This window comes from Hordeum vulgare, chromosome 5H, assembly GCF_904849725.1.
Source record: "Hordeum vulgare subsp. vulgare chromosome 5H, MorexV3_pseudomolecules_assembly, whole genome shotgun sequence".
Taxonomy (NCBI): Eukaryota; Viridiplantae; Streptophyta; class Magnoliopsida; order Poales; family Poaceae; genus Hordeum; species Hordeum vulgare.
Window position 1 is genome coordinate 278,612,490 of NC_058522.1, and position 18,424 is coordinate 278,630,913.

Sequence of the window (18,424 nt, forward strand, 5' to 3'; positions counted from 1 at the left end):
GCTGGCAAGCTCGGGGATAAGCTCCCCGAGCCCGTGGCTATCCATTCCCAGTGCCAGATCCCCCCCTCCTCTCGGATCTCTCCTCCCTCCTTCTGCCGCCATTGGAGCCCGAGCAGAGCTCGAGCTCGCCGTCGATCTAGCCGACCCTTCTCCCTCCTGAGCCACGCAGTAGGTCCGCCGCACCTCCCTGAAGCTTCCTAGCCCCGAGCCCGACGCTGAGGTACAGTGAAACGACGAGCAGCTGTCGTCTTCTTCCTCGGGTCACCGAAGATCGCCGCCGACGTTCTCCCTCTCCAGGCCATCCCCGAGCAAACTAGCACCACCACTGCACTCCCCGTGAGCATGCGGTCATTTCCCCTAAGCTCTCCCCGTCGATCCCCTCCTCTGGGCTAAGTTCCATCGGAGCCCGACGAGGACCGTCGCTGGAGCTCGTCGCCAGTAGCCCTCCGGTGACGGGTTGGTCCGTCTGAGGCCACCAACAGCCTCAGGACATCATGTAGATGCGCTAGGTGCCCAGCCCCGCGCGTTTTGACCCCGTATTCGATGGCTTCGACGATGGCCGAACCTGGTCGCCGCCAAGCTCGTCGCCGGCGTTGATTCCGGCCACCCCAGACCCTGGGGCTTGTCCCATCGTGCGCGCCATCGAGTGGCCGTTCCTCTGGTGCTCTCCGCTCCGAGTTTGGCCCTCTGTGCGCCATTTCCGATGCCCCCCGACGTTCTGGTGCTCGCCGAAGGCTCCCCGCCGGCGAGGACGACCTTGCCGCCGGTGGATCTCAGCTGGCCTGAGCCACTGACGGGTGGGGCCAGCCTCTGGATAGTTTAGAAATAATAAAAATAAATCAGATAAATTAATAAGACACTGACATGTGGGTCCAGTAAGATTAATAAGCTAATTAAGTTTAATCTTAATCTAAAACTGACCAGAGACACTGACCAGTGGATCCCACTGGTCAGGTTTGACTTTCAACGGCCAGTTGGACCTGCTGATGTCATGCTGATGCAGTAAAAGTATTTTCCAGTATAAAAATAATTCCAGAAATGTTTAAAACTTCAAAAATTCATAGAAATTAATTTGTAACTCCAATTAAAATAATTCATATATGAAAAAGTATCATAAAAATTCAAGGATTCTGATTATGCTCTTTTCAATCATGTTTGAAAAAGTTACAGAACTCAAACATGTAGATTAATGAATAAGTCAATTCTTATAATTACTTTATAAATGGAATGTGAAAAGTATTTAAATTTCTTTTTGTTTGACATGATCAAACATTGTTCTAATAAAAAACCAGTACCTTAACATGACATCTCATGCATGCTAACATCAAGTTGATCTGAGCATTAGGTCGAATCAATTAAATCGGTATCCGAGAATACCTCGTTTGAATTGATATTTGAATGTGATTCAAATCAACTTCAAACCTAATACATGTTGATTATATTAGTTTATCACCTTGCATTATCATGCCATGGTCATGCATCATCTTGTTTGCATATGATTGTTATTGATTGTTGCCATTCATTTCGGTAGGCTCCGCACCCCCGGATTCCACCGAATATCCGTCTGACGGATATTGTCCCCCCTCTGAGCAACAAGGCAAGCAACCATTTTGATCATCCCGATAAATCCCATGTTCTTGCTCCTGCACTTGTTTATTGCATTAGGATCAAATGCTTCAACTGCTTTTGCCACATTAGTTGAACCCACTTCCTTTGCATTACCTATCCTTGTCACAGTAAATAGCCGAACCTTGCAACCTAGCATACCTGGTAGTTGCTTGAGCCATGATGTGCCTTATCCTGCTATGCATGCTATGCCTAGAGTTGTGTATGGTCTGTCATCTGGGAGATGAACAGAATTATGAGAATGCGTTTGGTAAGCAAAGGTTGTGTGTTGAATCTGATTTGGTAAAGGTACCGGTGAAAGGCTGTGTAGGAGTACATGGCGGGTTGTTTCATTGGAACCGTCCTTAGGAACTGAGTTCCGTGTATGTAATCCAAGACTAGATACTACCACATGCTGGGCCCTGAAATATGACCCCGCTCGGCCTATTAATCGCTTAGTACTCGGTCCAGGAGTTGCAAGTAGTTTCTGGTGTTTATAGTAATGTTGGAGGCCGTGCATGGTGCTGACCTCAGAGGTGGGCCGTGATGCGGTAGGCAGTGGCACGGTGTACCAAGTGGCACCCGGATGGTGGGCTTGGGAACCCTGCGCACATCGTTTGAGGCCGTGGCGGAAACCTCGGCCGGACTTCCGTACGGGTTACTCTCAGATAGGCGATAAACCTGGACTAGGTACTAGTGTGGTTAACGGTCGTGGCCGACTCCCTCGCTGGGCTTCCGCTTGAAGGTTGGCGAGGTGCATGACGTGCACATCGCGATAAGTGGCGAGAGCGTGTGTGACGAAGTACACCCCTGCAGGGTTATGATCTATTCGAATAGCCGCGTCCGCGGATATGGACTACTTCGAGACATATGTTGTTCATAGATAACTTAAATGGCTACTCATAAAATTATCAAGATAAGCGTGAGTGTCGTGGACGGCATTTCCGTATGGAGACAGAATGATTCCACGATGGTGTATTGTTGTGGTGTTAGTGGACTCGTGTGCGAGAAATCAAGTTGTCAAAATTATTTAAAAATGCAAGTTGTCTAGCCACGAGTCAAATGCTGGCTTTCCGCATGAAACCCCACAATACCTTATTGATACTTTGCATCAGTAGATAGTTATCCTAAAGTCTTGCTGAGTACCTTCGTACTCTTGTTTGCTTAATAAATGTTGCAGAGGTTGCTAATGACCCTAATGGAGGGTTCTTCGTAGACATCGACGACGACGAGTAGCTGGTGTCCCAGCTACGATCTCGCCCTAGGTTGGGTCTGTAGTATAGTCATGCCATGTGCCTTCTAGTTGCCCTGTCTGTACTCAAACAGTTTTAAACTCTTCCGCTAGCTTGTAACTGAATGACTGCTATTATGGGTCATGAGACCCTTAATGTGTAATATTATGTGTGTGGCTCTTCCGAGCCTCTTAAATAAAGCTTGTATGTTATGGTTATGTTGTGATGCCATCGATGTATCTATACATATCGGTACGCCATGGATACGTGTGTCGTACTTGATATGTATGGGGTTCGATTACCTAGTCGTGAACTTTAGTAGCACCCCTTACAAGGAAATGCCCCTTTGTGATCCAACGAGCCCTGGTAGTTCGCTACTGCTCCGGACACATTGGTTGACCGGCATGTGTCCTTCTTAGCTGCTATGTCTGTCCCCTTTGGGGAAATGTCACGCGATGTAATGGAGTCCTTGTAGCTTGCTACGACTCGTCTACACTCGCTGGTGACCGACACCTGCTTTGCTGGGTCATGTATGCTTGTCCTTGTGCGGTACTGCCACTTTGGTTTGTGACTAGACTTGTCGATCCGGGTTCTTTGACATTGGAATGCTAGCGACACTATTACATACGTGAGTCAAAAGACGCAAACGGTCCCGGCTAAGGTAAGGCTGCAGCCGTGGAGTTAACCGTGCGTGAGACCGCAAAGAGATGCAATGTGTTACAGGCTGGATTCCTATGACTTAGGATCGGGGTCCCGACAGCACAGCAGGAAGCGTTAAGAAACGCGGTTGATGTAGTGTAACATATTCACGTCCCTCGATCAACCCTACGAACCATCCCACGAACCGTCCTGCAATTCGTCCCACGATTCGTGCTGATCTAGTGCCGAACGGACGGCACCTCCGCGTTCAGCACACATACAGCTCGACGATGATCTCGGACTTCTTGATCCAGCAAGCAAGACAGAGTATTAGATGAGTTCTCCAGCAAGTTTGACGGTGCTCCGGTGGTGGTGAGGATCCACTCTTGTAGGGCTCCGCCCGAGCTCCGCAGAAATACGATCTAGAGGTAAAACTATGGTGTCTAGATCTAAGTTGCACATGGAAAAAGTTGTCTCAAATCAGCCCTAAATCAGCACTGTATATAGGAGGGAGGGGGAGGAGGCTTGCCTTGAGGTCCAATCCCTCAAGGATGCGCCGGCCAAGGGAGAGGAGGAGTCCTACTCCAATCCTAGTCCAACTAGGATTGGAAAGTGGAGTCCTTCTCTTCCTTCCCACCTTTTTTTCTTTGGTTTTCTATCCTTGGCGCATAGGCCCTCTTGGGCTGTCCCACCAGCCCACTAAGGCCGGTTCACCACCCCTAGGGCCTTTGGGCTTCACCCAGGAGGGTTGCCTCCCTGCCGGTGAACTTCTGGAACCCATTCGTCACTCCCGGTACATTCCCGGTAATGCCCGAAAACCTTCCGGTAACCAAATGAAGTCATGCTATATATCAATCTTTGTTTCCCGACCATTCTGGAAACCATCATGATGTCCGTGATCTCATCCGGGACTCCGAATAACATTCGGTAACCACACATATAACTCAATGTACTAAAATATCATCGAACTTTAAGTGTGCAGACCCAGCGGGTTCCAGAACTATGTAGACATGCCCCGAGGTACTTCTCGGTCAATATCCAATAGAGGGACCTGGATGCCCATATTGGATCCTAGATATTCTCCGAAGATCTTATTGGTTGAACCTCAGTGTCAAGGATTCGTATAATCCCATATGTCATGCCCTTTGTCCTTCGGTATGTTACTTGCCCGAGATTCGATCGTAAGTGTCCGCATACCTATTTCAATCTCGTTACCGGCGAGTCTCTTTACTCGTTCCATAATACAAGATCCCGTGACTTACACTTAGTCACATTGCTTGCAAGGCTTGTGTGTGATGTTGTATTACCGAGTGGGCCCCGAGATACCTCTCCGTCACACGGAGTGACATATCCCAGTCTTGATCCATACTAACTCAACGGACACCTTCGGAGATACCTGTAGAGCACCTTTATAGTCACCCAGATACGTTGTGACATTTGATGCACACAAGGTATTCCTCCGGTGCCAGTGATTCATTTGATCTCATGGTCATAGGAACAAATACTTGACACGCAGAAAACAATAGCAATAAAACGACACGATCAATATGCTACGTTCATAGTTTGGGTCTAGTCCATCGCATGATTCTCCTAATGATGTGATCCAGTTATCAAGTGACAACACTTGCACATAGTTAGAAAACATTGACTATCATTGATCAACTGGCTCGCCAACTAGAGGCTTGCTAGGGACATTATTTTGTCTATGTATCCACACATGTATCTATGCTTTCCTTCAATACAATTATAGCATGGATAATAAACGATTATCTTTAAACAGGAAATATAATAATAATTATGTATCATTGCCTCTAGGGCATATTTCCAACAGTCTCCCACTTGCACTAGAGTCAATAATCTAGTTCTCACATCGCCATGCGATTTACATTGTAATAAATCGAACACCCATACAGTTCTGGTGTTGATCATGTTTTGCCCGTGGAATAGGTTTAGTGAGCGGGTCTACTACATTCAGATCCGTGTGCACTCTGCAAATATTCACGTCCTCTCCTTCGACGTAGTCGCGGATGAGGTTGAAGCGTCGTTTGATGTGTTTGGTCTTCTTGTGAAACCTTGGTTCCTTTGCTAAGGCAATGGCACCAGTTAATGGATCCAGTGCACTCGGCACAACTCCAAGATCTGTCATGAACTGCTTCATCCACACACCCTCCTTTGCTGCCTCCGAGGCAGCCATGTACTCCACTTCACATGTAGAATCTTCTACGACGCTCTGCTTGGAACTACACCAGCTTACCGCAACCCCATTAAGAATAAATATGTATCCAGTTTGTGACTTAGAGTCATCCAGATCGGTGTCAAAACTTGCGTTGACGTAACCTTTTACGACGAGCTCTTTGTCATCTCCATACACGAGAAAAAATTCCTTAGTCCTTTTTAGGTACTTCAGAATATTCTTGACCGCCATCCAGTGATCGACTCCTGGATTACTCTGAAACCTGCGTGCCATACTTATGGCCAGGCTGACCTATGGTCTACTGCACAACATTTCATACATGATAGAACCTATGGCTGAAGCGTAGGGGACAGAACTCATTTGTTCTCTATCTTCCGCAGTTGTTGGGCACTGAGTCTTACTCAATTTTATACCTCTTAATACTGGCAAGAACCCTTTCTTGGACTGATCCATTTTGAACTTCTTCAAAACTTTATCAAGGTATGTGCTTTGTGAAAGTCCTATCACGCGTTTCGATCTATCCCTATAGATCTTAATGCCTAGAATGTAAGCAGCTTCTCCTAGGTCCTTCATAGAGAAACTTTTATTCAAGTAATCCTTTATGCTCTCCAAAAGCTCTACGTTGTTTCCAATTAGCAATATTTCATCCACATATAATATTAGAAATGCCACAAAGCTCCCACTCACTTTCTTGTAAATACAAGATTCTCCAACCACTTGTCTAAACCCAAATGCTTTGATCACCTCACCAAAGCACTTATTCCAACTCTGAGATGCTTGCAAGAGTCCATAAATGGATCGCTGGAGCTTGCACACTTTGTTAGCATTCTTTGGATCGACAAAACCTTCGGGTTGCATCATATACAACTCTTCCTTAAGAAAACCGTTAAGGAACGGCATTTTGACATCCAACTGCCAGATTTAATAAACGTAAAAGGCAGCTATTGCTAACATAATTTAAGCATCGATACCGGTGAGAAAATATCATCGTAATCAACTCCTTGAACTTGTGAGAAACCCTTTGCCACAAGTCGAGCTTTATAAACGGTCACATTACCGTCTGCGTCCGTCTTCTTCTTAAAGATACATTTGTTCTGGATAGCCTTGCGGCCTTCAGGTAGTACTTCCAAAGTCCACACTTTGTTCTCGTACATAGATCCTATCTCAGACTTCATGGCCTCCAACCATTTGTTGGAATCCGGGCCCACCATTGCTTCTTCATAATTCGCAGGTTCATTGTTGTCCAACAACATAATCGTTAAGATAGGATTACCGTACCACTCAGGAGCATTACGTGATCTTGTCGACCCGCGAGGTCCAATAGTAACTTGATCTCAAGTTTCACGATCATCATCATCAACTTGCTCCTCATCCGGCGCGCAGCAACATGGGTTTCCCCTTGCTCTACGCCACCCTCTAGAGGATTTAGAGGTTCGACAACCTCATCAAGTTCTATCTTCCTCCCACTCAATTCTTTCGAGAGAAACTCCTTCTCAAGAAAAGCTCAGTTTTTAGCAACAAACACTTTGCCCTCGGATTTGAGGTAGAAGGTATACCCAACTGTCTCTATTGGGTAACCTATGAAGACACACTTTTCCGCTTTGGGTTCCAGCTTTTCAGGCTGAAGCTTTTTGACATAAGCATCACATCCCCAAATTTTAAGAAACGACAACTTTGGTCTTTTGCCATACCACAGTTCGTATGGTGTTGTCTCAACGGATTTTGATGGTGCCCTATTTAAAGTGAATGCAGCTGTCTCTAATGCATAACCCCAAAACAACAACAGCAAATCGATAAGAGACATCATAGAACGCGCCATCTCTAATAAAGTACAATTACGACGTTCGGAGACACCATTACGCTGTGGTGTTCCAGGCGGTGTCAACTGTAAATCAATTCCACATTGTCTTAAGTGAGCACCAAACTCGAAACTCAGATATTCACCCCCATGATCACACCGTAGGAACTTGATCTTCTTGTTACGATGATTTTCAACTTCACTCTGAAATTGCTTGAACTTCTCAAACATTTCAAACTTGTGCTTCATCAAGTAGACATAACCCATATCTACTCAAATCGTCAGTGAATGTGAGATAATAATGATATCCGCCGTGTGCCTCCACACTCATCGGACCACACACATCGATATGTATGATTTCCAACAAGTCAGTTGCACACTACATTGTTCCGGAGAACGGAGTCTTAGTCATCTTGCCCATGAGGCATGGTTCGCACGTGTCAAGTGAATCAAAGTCAAGTGACTCCAAAATTCCATCTGTATGGAGTTTCTTCATGCGCTTTACACCAATATGACCTAAGTGGCAGTGCCATAAAAACATCGCGCTACCATTGTTAACTCTAACTCTTTTGGTCTCAATGTTATGTATATGTGTATTATCGCTATCAAGATTCAATATGAATAATCCTCTCACATTGTGTGCATGACCATAAAAGATATTACTCATAGAAATAGAGCAACCATTATTCTCTGACTTAAACGAGTAACCGTCTCGCAATAAACAAGATCCAGATATAATGTTCATGCTTAACGCAGGCACTAAATAACAATTATTTAAGTTCGTAACTAATCATTATGGTAACTGAAGTGAAACTGTGCCGAAGGCGATTGTATCAACCTTGGAACCATTTCCCACGCGCATCGTCACTTCATCCTTCGCTAGCCTTCGCTTATTCTGCGGTTCCTGTTTCAAGTTGCAAATATGAGCAACAGAACCGTTATCGAATACCCAAGCACTACTACGAGAGCTAGTTAAGTACACATCAATAACATGTATATCGAATATACCTGACTTTTCCTTCGCCGCGTTCTTCTCAACCAGATACTTGGGGCAGTTGCACTTCCAGTAACCCAAACCCTTGCAATAATAACACTCTGTTTCAGGCTTAGGTCCAGCTTTGGGTTTCTTTGTCGGATTGGCAACAAGTTTTCCACTCTTCTTTGAATTACCCTTCTTTCCTTTGCCGTTTCTCTTGAAACTAGTGGTCTTATTCACCATCAACACTTGATGCTCTTTACGGAGTTCTGACTCTGCGACTTTCAGCATGGCGAATAACTCGCCGGGTGACTTGTTCATCCCTTGCATGTTATAGTTCAACACGAAGATCTTGTAGCTTGGTGGCAGTGATTGAAGAATTCTGTGAGTGATAGCCTCTTGCGGGAGTTCAATCCCCACCTCAGCTAGATGATTTGAGTTGCCATATATTTTGAGCACATGTTCACTGACAGACGAATTCTCCTCCATCTTGCAAGCATAGAATTTATCGGAGGTCTCATACCTCTCGATCCGGGCGTTCTTCTAAAAGATAAACTTCAACTCCTGGAACATCTCAAATGCTCCATGACGCTCAAAGCGACATTGAAGTCCCGACTCTAAGCCATACAAGACTGCACATTGAACTACTGAGTAATCCTTCTTGCGTGCTAACCAAGCGTTCTTAACATCTTGGTCAGCCTCGGCGGGTGGTTCATCTCCTAGCGCAGCTTTAAGGACATAATCCTTCTTCCCAGCTTGCACGAGCAACTTTAGATTACGAGCCCAGTCTACAAAGTTGCTTCCATCATCTTTCAACTTAGCTTCCTCTAGGAACGTATTAAAATTCAGGGTGACTGTCGCGTGAGCCATTGATCTACAACACAAATATTTTCAAAGTGGACTTAGACTATGTTCAAGATAATTAGAGTTTAACTAATCTAATTACTTGCTAAACTCCCACTCAAAAAGTACATCTCTCTAGTCATTTGAGTGGTACATGATCCAAATTCACTAACTCAAGTCAAATCATCACGTGAGTTGAGAATAGTTTCAGTGTAAGCATCTCTATGCTAATCATATCAACTATATGATTCATGCTCGACCTTTCGGTCTCATGTCTTTCGAGGTCATGTCTGCACATGCTAGGCTCGTCAAGCTTACCCCCAGTGTTCCGCGTGTGCAACTGTTTTGCACCCGTTGTATGTGAACGTTGAGTCTATCACACCCGATCATCACGTGGTGTCTTGAAACGACGAATTGTAGCAACGATGCATAGTCGGGGAGAACACAATTTCGTCTTGAAAGTTTAGTGAGAGATCACCTCATAATGCTACCGTTGTTCTAAGCAAAATAAGGTGCATAAAAGGATTAACATCACATGCAATTCATAAGTGACATGATATATCCATCATCTTGTGCTTCTTGATCTCCATCACCAAATCACCGGCACGATCTTCTTGTCAGCGATGCCATAACATGATCTCCATCAACGGTCGCCATCGGGGTTGTCGTTCTACTTATGCTATTACTACTAAAGTTACATCCTAGCAATATAGTAAACGCATCTGCAAACACAAACGTTAGTTTAAAGACAACCCTATGGCTCATGCCGGTTGCCGTACCATCGACGTGCAAGTCGATATTAACTATTACAACATGATCATCTCATACATCCAATATATCACATCACATTATTGGCCATATCATAGCACAAGCATACCCTGCAAAAAAAACTTAGACGTCCTCTAATTGTTGTTGCATGTTTTACGTGGCTGCTATGGGTATCTAGTAGATCGCATCTTACTTACGCAAAAACCACAACGGAGATGTGGAAATTGATATTTAACCTCTCCAAGGACCGCCTCGGTCAAAACCAATTCAACTAAAGTTGAAGAAAGCGACACCCGCGAGTTATCTTTATGCAACGAGGTTGCATGTCAAGCGATGAAACCAGTCTTTTGTAAGCGTACGAATAATGTCGGTCCGGGCCGCTTCAATCCAACAATACCGCCGAATCGAGAAAAGACTAAGGAGGGCAGAAAATTGAACATCACGGTCCACAAAACCCTTTGTGTTCTACTCGAGATTACATCTAAGCATGAACCTCGCTCATGATGCCACTGTTGGGGAACATCGCATGGGAAACAAAAAATTCCTACGCGCACGAAGACCTATCATGGTGATGTCCATCTACGAGAGGAGAGTTGGATCTACATACCCTTATAGACCGCACAACAGGAAGCGTTAAGAAACGCGGTTGATGTAGTGGAATGTCTTCACATCCCTCGATCAGCCCCACGAACAGTCTCGCGATCCGTCCCACGATCCGTTCCGATCTAGTGCCGAACGGACGGCACCTCCGCGTTCAGCACACATATAGCTCGGCGATGATCTCGGACTTCTTGATCCAGCAAGAAAGACAGAGAAGTAGATGAGTTCTCCGGCAGCGTGACGGCGCTCCGGTGGTGGTGAGGATCTACTCCTGCAGGGCTCCGCCCGAGCTCCGCAGAAATACGATCTAGAGGTAAAACTATGGTGTCTAGATCTAAGTTGCACGCGGAAAAAGTTGTCTCAAATCAGCCCTAAATCACCACTATATATAGGAGGGAGGGGGAGGAGGCTTGCCTTGAGGGCTAAGCCCTCAAGGGTGCGCCGGCCAAGGGAGAGGAGGAGTCCTACTCCAATCCTAGTCCAACTAGGATTGGAAAGTGGAGTCCTTCTCTTCCTTCCCACATTTCTTTTTTTTCTTTGGTTTTCTATACTTGGCGCATAGGCCCTCTTGGGATGTCCCACCAGCCAACTGAGGGCTGGTGCGCCACCCCTAGGGCCTTTTTGCTTCCCCCGAGAGAGTTGCCCCCCTCCCGGTGAACTTCCGGAACCCATTCGTCACTCCCGGTACATTCCCGGTAATGCCCGAAAACCTTCCGGTAACCAAATGAAGTCATCCTATATATCAATCTTCGTTTCCCGACCATTCTGTAAACCCTCGTGACGTCTGTGATCTAATCTGGGACTCCGAACAACAGTCGTAACCACACATATAACTCAACTATACTAAAATATCATCAAACCTTAAGTGTGCAGACCCTGCGGGTTCGAGAACTATGTAGACATGCCCCGAGGTACTCCTCGGTCAATATCCAATAGCGGGACCTGGATGCCCATATTGGATCCTACATATTCTCCGAATATCTTATCGGTTGAACCTCAGTGTCAAGGATTCATATAACCCCGTATGTCATTCCCTGTGTCCTTCGTTATGTTACTTGCCCGAGATTCGATCGTCGGTATCCGCATACCGATTTCAATCTCATTACCAGCAGGTCTCTTTACTCGTTTCATAATACAAGATCCCGTGACTTACACTTAGTCACATTGCTTGCAAGGTTTGTGTGTGATGTTTTATTACTGAGTGGGCCCCGAGATACCTCGCCGTCACACGGAGTGACAAATCCCACTCTTTATCCATATTAACTCAACGGACACCTTCGGAGATACCTGTAGAGCACCATTATAATCACCAAGTTACGTTGTGACGTTTGATGCACACAAGGTATTCCTCCGGTGCCAGTGAGTTTATGATCTCATGGTCATAGGAGCAAATACTTCACAAGAAGAAAAAATAGCAATAAAACGACACGATCAATCTGCTACTTTCATAGTTTGGGTCTAGTCCATCAGATGATTCTCCTAATGACGTGATCCAGTTATCAAGTGACAACACTTGCACATAGTCAGAAAACCTTGACTATCATTGATCAACTGGCTAGCCAACTAGAAGCTTGCTAGGGACATTGTTTTGTCTATGTATACATGCATGAATTTATGTTTTCATTCAATACAATTATAGCATGGATAATAAACGATTATCTTTAAACAGGAAATATAATAATAACTATTTATCATTGCCTCTAGGGCATATTTCCAACAGAAGATGGTCTCTCTCAAGCAACCCTGCAATAAAATACAAGAAATCTCTTGTGTCCCCAACACACCCAATACAATGGCAAATTGTATAGGTGCACTAGTTCAGCGAAAAGATGGTGATACAAGTGTAGTACGGATAGTAGATATATGTTTTTATAATCTGGATTAATAAAAATAGCAATGTAACAAGTAGAAATTAGCAAGAAAAATATTGTATAAATTATTGGAAATAGGGTCTAGGGTTCGTACTTTCACTAGTGCAATCTCTCAATAATACTAACATAATAGAATCATATGATCACCCCTCAATGTGCAACAAACAATCACTCCAAAGATCAATTCTAGCGAAGAAAATAAGACGAAATTGTTGTAGTTAGTAGAACCACCTCAAATTTATTATTTCGAGTCAATCTTTTGAGCTATTCCTGTAAGTGTCACAAAGAACCCTAGAGTTCATACTAGAAGAACACCCATGATACATATCAATGAACCCTAATGTCACCTAGATACTCCAAAGTCACCTCAAGTATTTGTAGGTTAAGTATATGACATGTTGATACATATGCAACATATCTATGACTTTTGATTGTTCCATGCTGATATATTATCATTCTAGGATTATTTTGGGGTATTTATTTACCAATTTATATTACTTTGAGCACTAAAATATTGACCTAGTGCCAAGTGTGAGTAGCTCTTTTTTGAATGTTTTCACTTTTTAGGTTTTGAATAGCAAACGAACTCCAATTGACCTGAAACTTTTTGGAGACTTTTCTGGACCAAAAGAAGACAGATGAATATCGGAAGAAGGCTTGGGGCCACCCAAGGACCCCACAAGCCAACACAACGCAGCCTAGGGGTGCCTTGATGGCTTGTGGGCCCCTGGAGGCTCTCTGGACTCCGTTCTCTCGCTTATAAATTCCCATACATCCTAAAAACCCTACAGGCAGTCCCGAAACACCTTTTGTTCCCCCGCAAGTCTCTATTCCGACGGTAGTCCATATGGAGCTGCCGGAGGGGGATCGATCATGCAGGACCTCTTCATCAACCTTGCTTCCCTCATTACGATGTGCGAGTAGTTCACCACACACCTACGGGTCCATGGAGAGTACCTGATACGAGCATACTATGGGCATCACCATGGCAAGATTCCCATTGCCATGTGAGATGTCCTACTTCTACTTCAAACACACAAAGGTGAATCTTCTCCTTTACATATGCGAGCTTGTGCCCTTCGAGGATGGTATACTACTCGACACTCCTCTCATGTGCATGCATAGGTAGTGCTGGAGCTTCATGGATGATGAGGAGGACTGCCAAAACATATGTATGACTACACCATCCGCGAGGGAAGCTTGGACGAGAAGGAAGAGGAAGCAAGGACAACTTCTGGAAGGCCTGGACCTTCCGGTCTGCCCGGAACCTCCGGACCCCGGACTTTCCATCCCCCGGCGAGCAAAGGAGCTCCCATGCGCGCCGACTCTCTGGATTGCATGGACACTGTCCATACCTCGTCCGGAACCTCCGGACCCGGGTCTTCTACCTGCCCAGAACTTCTGTCTACTACGCACCCGAAGTGCCCCAACAATCGGGAAACCCCGGAACCTGGCCGGACCTTCCCCGGAACTTCTGGTGCCCGGAACTTTCGGTTGTGCCCAAAACTTCTAACCTACGTGCGTGCAGCCACTCGGGCCCGAGGACCATGTATCCATCTCCACTCTCACCTATCCCTCCATGCCTTAGACTATAAATACTTGTCTCACACCTCTGTTTTAGGGTTAGCTATGCATAAACATCTTTTGGGGAGAATTGCTACTTCCTCTAACTCCTCCCATGGAGATTCCTCCATGTGAGAAGACCCCATAGTGAATGTCAAGGCCCCTTGCGGGGGAAGATCCCTTAGTGAATTCAAAGCTCCATCTTCCCATGGGATTTTGGATGAACTCTACCATGTGTCTTACTTTCCCTTTGTTGTTCATGTACCCTTGTGGATCTTGTGTGTGGTGAGTCTAGTGGATGTGTAATTGGTCTTGTTCTTGAGTGTTTCCCTTGTGATTTATCCTTGTTCTCCCCATGTTCTTCGTGTGCTTGTGGAATCCCCATCTAGTTCATGAAATAGCGACACCCACGGGTGTGCCATGTATCATATTGGTATCAAGAGCCACGTTTCTCACGAAATTGGAGTCTCCCCCTTCGTTTTCTACCCTTAATTTTGTGTGTTTTCGTCCCAATTTGAATATCCCCACCAAAATAGCCATATCAAAAAGTTTGTGATTTATTGGTTCTTGTGAGATTTTGTATATTTTGGACAATGGAATTCATGTTTTGCAAGTAGATCTAGCTTCCCCTCTAGGAAATCCCCCCAATTTTCTTTTTCCCCATCAATTTTGAGCCAAGAAATCAAGTTTTCCGCCCCGTTCTAAGATCTAAAAACTAGGGTTCGTCCCAGAAGTATTTTCCCGACCCCCGAAACTTTCTCCCTCACCGGGAACGTCCGGCCCCCGAAACTTCCATCCATCCCGGAACTTCCGGCCTAACCAGAGTTAGTGCATAGGTTCCAGCACTCCGCTCTTTCACTGTTTCAGCCATAACTAATTCATATATAGTCTGCTTTTAACGTTCTTTAGCTCGTTGGATAGCTATTGACTTCACCCATCCCACAAAAATACTTAAAAATTAATTTGGACTATAAAATATTATGAATTTTTGCATCTTTGGTAAGCCTCCACCATATCTTCCACATAGTTTTCCCACCATTTTTTTCTGTGAACATAACCCAATTTTGTTTGAGATTTTGATGTGCGGTTCCCGTTTCCTAAGGTCTTTAGGCTTATTAGGGACGGTTCTACATATACAAAGCTGCTACTCGTCATCGCCTTGGCCTCGACATCGATATTGGCCACCTCACCTTTTGGCACTCCAACCGTAAGCAAGGATGGTAACCTCGGCGACATTATTGTCTATTTCCGTGCCATTAATTTGATCGCTCCGATCCTATTGTGTACCTTACCGAGTTGAGAATTGTCGGGCCACATTACTTGTGCACCATAGTGTTCCTCCTATGCTGCATAACTACATTTAGCATGCAAACATCTTGCTATCTACATTGTTCCATAAGTCTCTCCCGTTTATATACATCATACTTGTCTCATATATTGGTTCGAGCATCAAGCATTTCCTATCAAGAAAAAAGACCAAAAAAGACCAAAATAAGAAAAAGCTTTTAAGCAAAAGAGGAGATATAACAGAGCTTCTACGCCATAGCAATAGCATCGCCAAATTGCATATCATATTGGTAGCATATCATATCATACTTGATCATCTTGGATTATACATACATGGCATACTTGGGATTGAAGATGACACATTTACTATTATAGGTTGGTGCACAAGCACGTATCTAGCCAATTTGAGCAATTGAGCTATTGTATCTCGAGTATCCGTGCAACAAGACCTTTTCCCTATTCTCACATATTTGGTCCTCATTCCTTGGTCCATGTGTGTGTTCCTAGTGCCACCATAGCTATTTATCTATTTGCTTCGCATTGAAATTTTGTGAATCTTCCTCAACATTTTACAGATCTTGACTAAAATTTTGCTTAAATTTTGTGCCTCTTGTCCTAACTGAGCTACTCAATAAGCTTTACACTACTAGGCAAAAGCCTAGTAGTAGCGTGGTTTTTAGGGCTATCAGTAGCGTGGGTACGGCGCTACTGATACGTTGCTACAGCTAATGCTTATTAGTAGCACTTTTTGGCATGCGCTACTGCTATAGCATTGTCCATACCAGTGCTACTGCTCAGCAAAGGGCGCTACTACTATATTTTCACATATCTTTTTTTGCTACGTAATTGCGATGTTTTTATACAGTATTCTATTATGAGCATATTGCTAGTTTATGATATGATTATCATACACATAATAGTCTCGTCATACCATCCAACACAAATCATGTCTTCACATCATAATCATGATATAGTTATACACATTACATGGCATGTCTCGTCATACATAATGTAGTCTTTCTTGAGGCAGCGGTTCATATAAACAAGGTTACTCATATTAATATACAACATCAATAATTATTGTGCCATCAACTACATTTAGATTAAAGTGGATGGATGTAAGTGATCATGTTGAACTAGAAGAAAATAAGATGTTGCTATTGGCAACATCATATTTTCCTCTAATTCAACTTGGTCAGTTGCATCCATCCACATTAAGCAAATATATGTCATATAACTGATCATCATCTTATGTACTCATCTAACAACTCGTCACCATCTTAATCATATACCAAGTTAATATATCATAAAACAGAAAAACAACATAATAGTCATCATATAATATCACTAATACAAATACTGTTGACGTCTCACGGCACAGGTGGTGGCAACCCAAAAGACAAGATAACCGACATTATCACTCATAGATCTCGAATATTATCATATAATATTACTAATACAAATCTAGTTGACGTCTCACAGTGTAGGCGGTGGCAACTCAAAGATAAGGAACCATCACCGGATCATAGCTCGGGTGATTTCCTTGAAGAACCTGCCAAGTATTGGAGAACCTGGCATCCAACGCAGCCATGTAGCAATGGACGTGCTCATCCTCCTCCCTCACACGGCAACGTAGCACCTCCGTGGGGGCCAGTTCAATCGGCACCGATAGTGACCCACACGACCGCCACCAAAGCAGCTCCGGGTCAACGATGAGACCCGAATTCCTCACCAAGGTGCGCTCCTCGGAAGGTAGCACCTCCCATTGCCAGCCCGGTGGAGCCCAATCCCGGACATGGCGCCTATCAAGCAGGCTCTCGCCAACCACTCGACGACGAGGATGCGGGTCGGGCATCGTCGACATCGAGACAAATTCCTATGAGAAAATTTTCTTATAGTTTAATGTTTTACTTTTTAGTAATCATTTGTACATCAATCATCTCATTTTAATTTAGCTAGGACCCACTACCTATTTTTCTCAACGTGCAAGTATGACACAAAATATACAATAATAAAACACAATATATTTATATTGCAAATATTTTCGCAAAAACATTCGGGGCTTGAGCAAATAAAATGAATAATGACATAAAAAGGCCTATGTTTTGGAGGAACGTTGATTCATTCCTCGTGCGGCAAATCCCGGGCACTTGATATGTCCTAGTTTGTAGCACAACTCATCCCGAAATTCACGAAAAATTTCGGCATGAACTATGCTAAAAAGTGGACAAATCGAGCACCTGAAATTTGCCGGAACAAAAATTAATCAACATTCCGGCAAAACATAGGCCACTCGGCTTCATTCCCTGGAAAAAACAAAAGGCCACTTGGGTATCCAACTCCCTCTCCTTACATATGCATCTCTCTCCCTCTCCCTCCCCCTCTCCCTCCCTCTTCATCTCTCTCCCTCTCCCTCTCTCACTAAGTACATTGCCCTAACATACCCTAACTAACAACATTTTCACTAAGTACATTGCCCTCTCCCTCTTTCACTAATTACTATATAAATTTCTCTAACATAACCTAACTAACAACATTTTTCTCTAACATAACATAACTAACAACATTTTCACTAAGTTCATAACCTAACATAACCTAAGTACTATATAAATTGCTCTAACTAGGGTTCATAACTAAACACATAACTAGGGTTCATAAGTAAGGTTCACCTTAGTTAATTCTTAGTTCATAACTAAATTAACCTAGAGAGGAGGGGTGGGGCTTACCGAGAGGCAGGGGCTTTGAGGGTGGCTCATGGGAGACGGTGGCATGGAGGGTGGCTCCGGTGGTGGTGAGGCGGCTCTGGTGATGGCGAGGGAGGTAGGGGCGGCGTGGAGTGGACGAGGGTGGCTCCGAGGGCACGCGGCTCCGGAGGCGGCGATGGCGCGCGGCTCCGGTGGCGGCTCCGGTGACGGCAACAAAGGGAGAGGTTGAGGACGACGAGGGAGCAGGGGCGGCGAGGGAGAAGTTGGAGCAGGGGCGGTGAGGAAGAATGTGGAATTGGGGGAGGGACGCCCTCATGTGCGGGAAAGTAAAACTTAGTAGTAG